Below are 12,068 nucleotides of genomic sequence, written 5' to 3'. Positions count from 1 at the left end.
ATCTCGGCAGGATGCACTACATACCATGTATTATACGGAAACTGACCTCGAGGGAGTTCCGGATAAAGAAAGACAACCAGAGTTCTAAAAATAAAAATGACAAGGACTACTCGGATTGTATCCATATTGGTTTCCCTAGTTCTACTCGGATTGTATCTATATTGGTTTCCCAAACGTTATTAGGAATAAGTTCACTTTGGGTCCCTCTATTTGTCGCCCAGTCTGATTTTCGTCCCTTGATCACAAAACCGGGTACGACAGGTTCTCCAACTTGCGAAACCCTTTAAATAAGGTCCCTCGGCAGTATTTGACCCCGGTTTTAGATGAGGTGGTGCCTACGTGGCTAATTTGACTCGGTCTTCATCCGACGTGGCATTGATGTGGCGCTTACGTGGCAATTCAATCCAAAAAATAATAAAACCTATGGGACCCACATGTCAGTTTCACACACACAATATTAAAAAAATGGTGGGGCGTACGTGGACCCACCTGTCATCCTCACTACAACTCTCTCTATCCCCTCTCTCTATCCTCTCTCCTTCCTCTCCTCTCTATCCCTCTCTTTCTCCCCTCTGAGAATGGCGAGCGGCGGCGAGCTGCGCAGAGGGGCAGCGACGGAGCTGAGAGGCGGCAAGCGGCTTGTGGTGCGGCGGCACGCGCGCGCGTGGCATTGGCGCTGGCGCGGTGGAGGCCCCGACACACCCGCTCCCCCACCCCCACACACCTGGCGTTTGCGGCGGCCACCGGCGCAGCGGTCGCAAGAACCGCACTGATGTTTACAGCTTCGGGATGGTTCTCCTCGAGCTTGTGCATGGCCGCAAGAACCGCAGTGAGCATGTGAGCGATGGCGTCGGTGCCGCCACCGGCGACGACTCCAACTCCTCGAACGGGACGACGGGCAGCTCGTCGCGCGGTGCACGGAGCGACTACTCGGTGATGGCGAGCATCTCGGCAAGAGACGACGAGGCCGAAGATGGCGAGCATCTCAGCGAGCCCCACCACGTGGAGTGGCGTCGACGACCAGATCTTTTCCCGCCACCACCACATCAGGTACACCAGCAACGCCGCGAACAGCGCCGAGAATATCAGGTTCGTGTGCCGATGGGAAAACAGATCAAAATTTGTATAGACCTCACGACGCACAAATTAATCCCTCTGTTTACAAATCAACCAAAATGATCAATGCAACCGTATAATCTATCTCTAACAACACAATCTTCTCGCCGGCGTGCACCGCCCTATCTTGGACCAGAGAGAGCTGCGACGATGACATGTACGACGGCCATAGAGCCGGAGGAACCCGAGTGACTGCACCCGCGGCTCCCACACCTCCATGGTGCCCTCAAGCATGCCAGCAGCCGGCCACCATCGCCATGCTCGGCCGCAGCTGAGGGTCCTCGTGGAGGCAGCAGAGCCCCACCTTTATCACCCTCTCCACCTCATCGGCGACCACCTTCCCCTCTAGCCGCGGGTCGCCCAGCTCGGCGTACTGCCCTGCCTCGAGCCCCTCCAACGCCATGAGCTTTGCCGGTGGCGGCGCCGCCGCTGCCGCCGGCACCATCGCTCACATGCTCGCTGTGGTTCTTGCGGCCACGCACAAGCTCAAGGAGAACCGTCCTGAAGCAGTAAATGTCGGTGCAGTGCTTGTGGCCGCCGCGTCGGTGGCCGCCGCGAGCGCCAGGTGTGTGGGCATGGGGGAGCGGGTGTGTCAGGGCCTCCACCGCGCCAGCGCCAATGCCACGTGCGCGCGTGCCGCCGCTCCACAAGCCGCCTGCCGCCTCTCAGCTCCGTCGCCGCCCCTCTGCGCCGCCCGCCGCCGCTCTCCATTCTCAGGGAGAGAGAGAGAGGGGGCGATAGAGAGGAGAGGAAGGAGAGAGGATAGAGAGAGGGGATAGAGAGAGCTGTAGTGAGGATGACAGGTGGGGCACACGTAGGCCCCACCATTTTTTAAATATTGTGTGTGTGAAACTGTGGATCCCATAGGTTTTATTATTTTTTGGATTGAATTGCCACGTAAGCGCCACATCAATGCTACGTCGGATGAAGACCGAGTCAAATTAGCCACGTAGGCACCACCTCATCTAAACTCGGGGTCAAATACTGCCGAGGGACCTTATTTAAAGGGTTTCGCAAGTTAGGGAACCTGTTGTACCCGGTTTTGTGATCAAGGGACGAAAATCAGACTGGGCGACAAATAGAGGGACCCAAAGTGAACTTATTCCACGTTATTATGGGCTAAAAGCCCATACTGTTAATTCCATGCAATGGGGCTCCACAGACTATAAGCTTTTGTGTGACAGTACAGTAACACCCTCGATTGGACCAGTAAACCTGGACTAACAAAAATCCCGATAACATCAGTTAGGTCATATTTAGTACAGCATCAAATATAATTTTTTTTGAGATATGCATTTCTAGATCCACAAATATATGAATCTAGATCCGAATCACTTTGTTATCTTGTTAGATTTTTTTTTTGAGAACCGTTATCTTGTTAGATTAAATATAAAAGTTTAAATCACTGTAATTCAACATTCAAACTATAAATCTAACATTGATCTGGGGTCTGGAGCTGCGCCAAATTAATCCCTTTAATTGCACACCCTGTACTTTCAAATTTTTTTCTTTGAACTGCACCCTTTAGTTCCTTTGATTGCTTGAAAAGCAAAATTATTTAGAGAGAATCCACTCAGTGCCATTGAGTTTTGCCTACTTCTACAATATACCCATGACTTTGTTAAGTTGAACAATATGCCATTAGGTTTTCTTTAACCTTCACTACGTGCCATCACAGAACAGTTAGCATCTGTTAGCGATGTAAAAAGACCTATTTGCCTCTAACTTATTATATATGTTAGCCATCTTTATTCCAATTTTCAAAGAAATTCATCGCGTATGCATTTTCATATATACATCGGTGCTCATATATTAAAACTAATCTGAGTAGCAGTGCTTCCAAAAACGAATGGATTCGCAGAAACTAGTATCGGTAAAAATGTAAATACACGCCTCTACCACCTGCTAATCTCAACTCAACGGATGGATTCACAGAAATGGAGATGGATCAACGCCTCTACAAAGCTCGATCAGACCTTGAGCTTGAAGCTGTAGTTGTTGGAGCGGATTCGGATCCGCCTGCCGGCGACGAGGTTGTCGACGACGAGGTTGCAGGTCGCCTTCCCGGTCATCTTCCACAGCTTGATGGCGCCGAACTTGATGCGGATCGGCACGCCCGCCCACACCGTGAGCGGCACGAACCCGGCCTATTGCTGCTGCAGCAGCTGCGCCACCACGGCGCTGTCCAGCTGCGTCTCGCCGGCGACGGCGACGGCGAGGACGAGCACGGCGAGCAGCGTCCAGCACACGCACCGACAGCACCGCCGCCCGCGGCTCCTGCGCCGACGCCCACCGGGTGGATTCGGTGGTAGTCCATTGAGATGGAGACGCTGCTTGCCGGGCGGCTGGCGGCGCGTCGATGGGACCCCGGCGACCAGCCACGCATCGATGGGGAGGCCGGCGAGCCGCCGCGCGTCGAGGGGGAGCCGAGCTCCGGGCCGCGCGTCGTGGGGGAGCCAGGCGGCCGGCCTCGCGTCGTCGGGGAGCAAGGCGGCCAACCGCGCGTCATCGGGGAGCCGGCCGGCCGGCGGCGCGTCGAGGAGTCAGGCAGCTGGCGTTCCATCGATGGGGAGTCGGCGCCGCTCACTGGAGGAGAAACATCAACAGATCGATTTGGGGGTGGATGGTGTGTTACGGTTTTCGGTCAACAAGTACAATGATATTTTAGTCAAAGGGTATTTTAGTCATTTAGAGACAATTCAATACGGTAAACGGAGGCCAACTAACGGCTCGTGGATGGCGATGGCACGCAGTGAAAGTTAAAGAAAACCTGATGGCATGTTGTTCAACTTGACAAAATCAGGGGTATATTATAGAAGTGGACAAAACTCAGTGGCACTGAGTAGATTCTCTCAATTATTTATCGAGAAGCATTCCAGAGTTTTGGCGTGGAGTAGCTTTCTTTGCATCTTTTGAGCTGTGGTGCAGGTGTGCAAGTGCAATTGAGACGAATTCGAATCCAAATATCCAATACTAGCTAATTACTAATTAAAACGACATCACTCTTTTTATCTGGAATAATAGCTCGATCGGGGATGATATACAAAGAGATATTTAATCCGGTGTTTGAGTAAAGGTGCCAAGGGGAAATGAACGTCTTATCTTCTTTATTTTTTTTTGCGGGGGTCTTATCTTCTTTATTTAAAAAAATGTTGACTTATTTGAGGATATTTTACAGCTAACGATTTGAAAGCAAGCGTATATGTCCAATTGTCGCATGGTGAGAACGACGGGATATAATATAATATATAATGTATTGTATATTGGATAATATTCGACGATTTATTATTATCTAGGAAATGACGAGAATTTAGTTCCATTCGACGGCCAATGGAATTACTTGCTTTCATCTACCATATTAACTTTCTATTTTATTTAGCAATAAATAATAAATAAATAAAACTTGTTGCTATCAGGTGCTGTGATCTGGTACAACAAACTTGGTCACAGAAAGACCCGAAGGAGCACGCATGCGTACACATGGGCACATGCTGGCCAGATCATATCAGATTAATTAACACGAACTCCATCTGCTCCAGAATGCAAAATGTGTCCCAAAATAAATGGACTTATACTCCCTTACCTATATTCGATTCACAAATTAAGATATTCTTTCATTCAATACCCCTACCTGATCACATTTTGAGACGCTTTAATTATTAAGTTTTACGACACTCTAAATTTATATAATATGCTCGTGTAAATTATAGTGTTCGAGAGCAAAAATCATAAAAGAGTTATATGGTAGATTTTGCATTTTTATTTTGGAACCGATAAAGTACACACATATATATATACACACACACATATATAGCACCAGTTAATTTAATATATATATATATATATATATATATATATATATATATATATATATATATATATATATATATATATATATATATATATATATATATATATATATATATATATATATATATATATATATATATATATATATATATATATATATATATATATATATATATATATATATATATATATATATATATATATATATTCATTACATCTACTTCTACTCCCTTAGAAAACAACTAACTTCGAAGATAAATATGTACAGTGCCGGAGCTTAGTGGAGACCAATACGGGTGTTGCCCCTCCAGCTTATTTGATGAAAATAAGTCACAAACTTTCTTGGATGTACTAGTTATTACTACTAACATTTTCTATTCAACTAGTTCTTGGTTCAACTCCTCCCAATGATATTTTTCCTCGTTTTATAGACTGCCTTCTAATGTGAAAGAATGATTTTAACACTTCTAAATTTCTTTAAACTAATATTAGTGTATATTTTGTCCGTACTATGAAAATACTTGTTTGTATTATTTCACTGATATATATACTAACGAAGAAAATACGGTAATTATATGCTCTGTAACACAATGTGTATGCTTAAAGCTTCATTAGTTTTAGTGCTGTACAAAGCGTCAAATATTGACAGACGGAGGGAGTATTTTGTTGGTAATACTGGTTTGGCCCCTCAGATTTGTGTCGCTGTCAAGCTCCACCACTGAATCTGTATAAGTTGATTTTTTTTTTCTCTTGATGGTGAGAGTACACTGGCTAATCCGCAGTGGCTAGATGATGTGTCCATCTTCGTGGTCGTCGGTGGCGGGGCTCCTCTGTAGGGTACGGCGAAATGGCAGTACGCCGTATGCGTCAGCAGACCTCACATGCCATGGCACGTACCAGTCCCCGTCACCGAGCCGTGCGTATACGTACATATAAGCGTACTAGGTATAACTTCAACTTATAAATTTAGCTCTAGAAATTAGATATGGAACGGAGCTATGGACCTGTCTAAATCTAGCTACACCTCTCGTTTATTTTGTGAGAGAGCTCCAACCAGCTCCGCTATTATTTTGACTGAAGCTAAAACTGTTTGGCTGAACTCTAACTGTGGAGCTAGAGCTGGAGGCTAAAGTTGTGCTAAACAGACCCTACGTAAATACACTACAAGACCTGCTAACAGTTAAAGCGCCCGGATTTTTCACATTTTGGTTCATTTAGAAAACTTGTTTTACAAATAAACTCCTAAAAAATTCAAGGAATGATCATTTTTTTTGGCACCATTCGACGCTGGTGTTGTGTCCAACACGATGGCTTCACCCCGAACTGACGTAGCTGGACAACGGCGCCAACTATACCGGCGTCGTCCCCCTCCCCCTCCCCCTCCCCACATGGCAACAGCAACGCTAGTGCACTCCTCCCTCCGAGAAAATTGTGATTTTGCTATCGCAAAAAAGTGGTTTCGCTGGAATGCTATCCCTTCAAACTGATTCACTAAAATGCTATCATAAACTAGAGGTGTTCACCAAAATATTATTTTCGCTCTTTTGGGTAAATAGAAATATTTTTCCTCAATTTTAACATTTTCCCGGACCAAAATACCACTGATATGGGCCCACTTGTCATACTCTCTCCACTCTCTCCTCCTCCTCTTCCTCTCTCGGGAGCGCCGGCCACTGCTCTCCTCCAGCCACCGGCTCTCCGCCTCCCCGTCCACCGGCCACCGGCCACTGCTCTCCCCCTCCTAGCAAGCCGCCCTCCGCCCGCCCCGCCCGGCCGCCTCCTTCGCTCCGCTGTGGCGTCCAACTCCCCGGCGGCCGTGTCCTCGAAGAAGAGGGCGGCGACGGGACTGATGAAGCCCCGGCCCGTGTCGCCGGCGTTGCAGGTGGTGGTGGGCGTCCTCTTCCTCTCTCTCGAGGACGCTGTCGGGAGCGCGAGAGTGGCCGGCGGGTGGGCATGGCGAGGGTGGGGCGGGCGTGGCGGCGCGGGGCCAATGAGGGTGGGGCTGGCGTGGTGGGCTGGTGGCGCGGGACTAACCTCGTCACCGACGACGACGAATCCACCGCCGATTGCTCCTCGGTGGCGGTGATGCGGCGGCGCGAAGAAGGCGGGGAGTTGGATGCCGCGACCGCGTGCACGGCTACGGTGGCGGCGGCGCGCCGCGGCGGAGCGGGCGGAGGGCGGCGAGCAGGGAGGGGGAGAGGGCGGCGCCGGCGGCTGTGGAGGGGGTGCTAATGATTGGGGCGGCGACGGCGCGAGCAGAAAGGGGGAGGGGGGAGCACGTGGGGAAGCGTTGGGGGCTGGCGCCGGCGCCGGAGCCGGTGCCGGAGCCGGAGCCGGAGCCGGAGCCGATGCGGGGGGTGACGGCGTGAGCAGACAGGTGGCGGCGCGAGCAGACTGAGGCAGCGACGCGAGCAGAAAGGGGAGGGGGAAGGGGAGGAGCAGGTGAGGGAGCGGCAGGGGACAGCGCCGGAGCCGGAGCTGGAGCCGGAGCCGAGCGGAGGGTGACGGCGCTCGCCACTGCCGAGAGGCCGAGAAGAGAAGGCAGAGAATGGCTTCGATTTGATTCGATTTGGTCTCTGCTGAGAGAAGGGTATTTTGGTCAGAAGAAAAACTAAAATAGAGCAAAATCATTTCTATTAAACAAAAAGACCAAAAATAGTATTTTGGTGAACACCCCTCAGTTTAGGATAGCATTTCATTGAATCACTTTGAAGGGATAGTATTCCAGCGAAACCATCCTTTTGCGATAGCAAAATCACACGGCACTTAAGTGTGAGAGCCCCACCCCCTCCTCTTCCCCATTTAGTCGCCCCCTCCTACCAGTCCAAGCTTGTATCCTCTCTCTGCCCCTCCCACCTCTTTTCCTCAAATTTACTTGATTTGGAGCTATTTTCACGTTTTTTTAAATCAAGGAGAAATACTCCCCCATTCCCTTTTTTTTTAAAATTGGTGGAATTAAATTGCATCTACAGTATATAGACTTGGTAGGTGGGTGCGATCTAGTAAAAAACTTGAAAAAAATGAGCATATAGGTGCAACAACTGGGCTAGTGCGTGCATTTTGATTAAAAATCTATATTCCACACCATACTTTTTATGCCATATAAAAAAAGTAGCCACCTATGGCATCTCGACAAGGATCTACATGTTGTATTATGTATTCCTTTTAATTTGTTAGTTATAATAATAAAATAATCTATCGATTTGACCATGATAGTTGTAATACCCGGTTTCGTGGTTAAGGGGTAATTCGGTCAACTACGATAGTTAGGGGGTAATTCGTACTTTTTCCTTATATATATAATCTGGTTTTTAAAATTTATGTTAGTATTGTATTAAGGCTGTGTTTTGGTTGAGATTCTCACGCAGACAAAACGAAGTAACATATTAATGCATGATTAATTAAGTATTAACCTTTTCAAAAAATGAATTAACATGATTTTTTAAGTATTTCGTATATAACTTTTTTTTTCATAAAACACATCGTTTAGCAGTTTAAAAAACATGCTTGTGAAAAAAGGAGGGAGGTGAGTTGGAAAAGTGAACAAAAGAACACTGCCTAACTCACCGTCAAATAATTACTTCCTCCATCCCATAATACAAGGGATTTTGAATTTTTACATGCAATGTTTCACCACTTGTTTTATTCAATTTTTTTTTGCAAATATAAAAAATAAAAAGTTGTGCGTAAAGTACTGTAGATGATAATAAAGTAAGTCACAAATAAAATAATAATAATTTCAAAAAAAATTAAATAAGACGAGTGGTCAAACATTACAAGAAAAACTCAAAATCCCTTATATTATGGGACAGAGGGAGTAATAAATTTAGAAATATGAAAAACCTCAACCATACCAAAACTGTTTCTATAAAGATAACAAATCAATGGTATTATTTTCAACCGTTTTCATCGTCGATTACTATTCTTATGAGATAACATCATATTCTGTGGTTTCTTACAAGACAGAGGAGCAGATAGCGTGAGGCGTGAGGCGTGAGCAGGAAATGTCCATATGCGGTATGCGTGCGCCAGCCGCCGGCCCGGTTGATGTTGGTTGGGTATGATCGTGAGCGTCTCCATCGTCTAACGCACTGCGCCACCGCGTCGAGACAGCGTTTCGCGCATCAGCGGATGAAAAGCCAAGATGAAACCGCCGTTACACATGTTCTTAAGGGCCTGTTTTAGTTGCTGAAATGAAAATTTTTGCGTGTCACATCGGACGTTTGACCGGATGTCGGAAGGGGCTTTCCGATACGAATGAAAAAACTAATTTCATAACTCGCCTAGAAACCGCGAGACGAATCTTTTGAGTCTAATTAATCCGTCATTAGCACATATGGATTACTGTAGCACTTATGACTAATTATGGACTAATTATGTTCAAAAGGATTCGTCTCACGATTTCTCTCTAAGTGTGTAATTAGTTTTTCTTTTTATATATATTTAATACTCCATACATATATCAAAGAATCGATAGGATGTTTTTGGAAAAAGTTTTTGAGAACTAAACAGGCCCTAATTCTAGCTAAGATATCGCGTGTTTTAGTTTTGGAACCGCCGGCTATGTTCCCTTTTTTGTCGGCTTTGTTCGGCCCATGGAACCTCCTCAGTCCTTTCTAATTGCTATTCAACCCCCAAAACCTTCCCACCCGTGCATTGCATGATCGATGTTGATTACTAAAGGGATGATAATGCATGTAGCACTGCATTCGTTTATAAATAATTTTTACTTAGGCCCAGTTATTTTTTTCAACTCTAGTAAACTTCAACTTCTCTCATTTTCCATTAGCATACTTTTTCAAACAGTTAAATGATGTGTTTCTTAAAAAAAATCTATATAGAAGTAGTTTAAAATATACAAATAAATCCATTTTTCAAGTTTATAATTATTAACACTTAATTGATCATGTGCTAATGAGATTTCTCGTTTTGTGTGCGTTGAAATTCTATCTCCAAATGAGGTGATTGAACGGAGCATTAGTCATCTTAATTGATTTAATCCTACAACATACTTATAAACCATTTATATTATTAAAATATATGTTGAATATACTATTTGAATTGTTGGTAGCAGTAGAGTTAGAGTTGGTTCAATAACCCGGCAACTCTTTAAATAGATAATAGATAGGAAGACGTCGTAATGTAACCATAGCGACTACCACTAGTACTGATCTTTCTATCTGTGACGGGCTCTAATATGCTTAGAAATAGCGGGCCGTCACAAGGAAGTCATCTCAATCGGGCCGAAAAGTGCCCGATTGAGATATGGTCGCACAGACATGTTAGATGGGTATAAAACTTAAGCCCGTCACGGATGACACCTATAAGTGATGGGCCACAACTTTAGGCCCGATTAAGATAACATTCCATATCTCAAATGGGCCTAAAGTTGTGGCCCGTCACAGATGACCATCATCTGTGACGGGCCACAACTTTAGGCCCGTTTGAGATAACATTCCATATCTCAAACGGGCCACAAGTTGTGGCCAGTCACAAATGACCATCATCTGTGACGTGCACCAACTTGAGGCCCGTTTGAGATAACAACTAGGCCCGTCACAGATGACTCATCAGTGACGGGCTATATAGTTAATCTCTATTGGGCATTAACTAAAGCCCGTCACTGATGACTATTTTTCCATTTTTCATATGAAATATTTATATTTGTAAGTTGACTATAGCAAAATAATTTTACGGGTAGTAAATGATTTCAAATGGAAAAAATGTCAACAACAAAGTTGTATAACTTATCAATATTTACAACTTTTAGTTTGGTCATTTTTCAATATAACTTTTTTTTTTGAACAGTTTGAATTTGAATTTAAAAATATAACAACTTCAAACAACATTTTCAAATACTAAATGATTTCAATTGAAAAAGTCATCAACAACAAAGTCGAATAACTCATCAAGATCTAAAACTTTTATTTTTGTTATTTCTTTATCTGATGAAATGTTAGTAATATTATTCACAAATTTTACATATATGTGTTATAGTTTTATAAAACCAGATAAGAGATATGTCAATTTTGTGAACAATGTTACTATCATTTTGTCGTATGAAGAAATGACCAAAATAAAAGTTTTAGATCTTGATGAGTTATTCAACTTTGTTGTTGATGACTTTTTCAGTTGATATCATTTAGTATTTTAAAATGTTGTTTGAAGTTGTCATATTTTTAAATTCAAATTCAAACGGTCAACAAATGTTATATAGAAAAATGACCAAAATAAAAGTTATAGATTTTGATGAGTTATACAACTTTGTTGTTGATGACTTTTTCAGTTGAAGTCATTCACTGATCTAAAATTCTATTTGAACTTTTCAAACTTTGAATTTCAAATTTCAAATTGTTTAAATAGAGTCAGATGGAGAAATGACCAAAATAAAAATTTTGCACCTCGATGAGTTCTACAACTTTGGTTTTGGTGACTTTTCCATTTGAAATCATTTAATAACCCCAATTTGACATCCTGGCCTAGGACATAATAGGATTAATAGAATACTCATACCAACATGTTATAATTACTTTTCCGAAAGCCAATCTCTAAAGAACTTTGACGTTAAGTGTGCTTGGTCTGGAGCAATTTCGGGATGGGTAACTTTTCGGGATGGGTGACCGACCGGGAAGTTTGAACTTCCCGCGTGGGTGCACACGAGTGAGGGCTAGCCAAAAAATAAAATTTATTTATTTTTGGAATATACTCATCTGTGACGGGCATTAACTCTAGCATAAGTTAATGCCCGTCACAGATGACTCATCTGTGACGGGCTATAATTAATGCCCGTCACAGATGACTCATCTGTCTGTGACGGGCGCTAGTTGTGGCCCGATTGAGATAGGTCATCTGTGACGGGCTATAGTTTGACTGGTCGTCTGGGTCAAAGCTATCGGTGATGGGCTTTACTTAGGGCCCGATTGAGATAGAATCATCCGTGACAGCCGTTTGCCCGATTGAGATAGCTCTTCACATCAGTGACTTCTAGCCTGTGACGGACGCCATGCCCGATTGAGATGGGGCTTACCACCCGATTAAGATGAGGGTATCCGTTCTAGTGTACAATGTAGCGTATATACGAAGGGAGAGGATGATGACAAGACCATGGACTCATAGCAGTTAAGTGCTATGTCGATTGGGGA

The sequence above is a fragment of the Oryza sativa genome, chromosome 9 (assembly GCF_034140825.1).
Source record: "Oryza sativa Japonica Group chromosome 9, ASM3414082v1".
Lineage (NCBI taxonomy): Eukaryota > Viridiplantae > Streptophyta > Magnoliopsida > Poales > Poaceae > Oryza > Oryza sativa.
The sequence above is the reverse complement of the archived record's forward strand: the minus strand, read 5'-3'. Positions refer to the sequence as shown.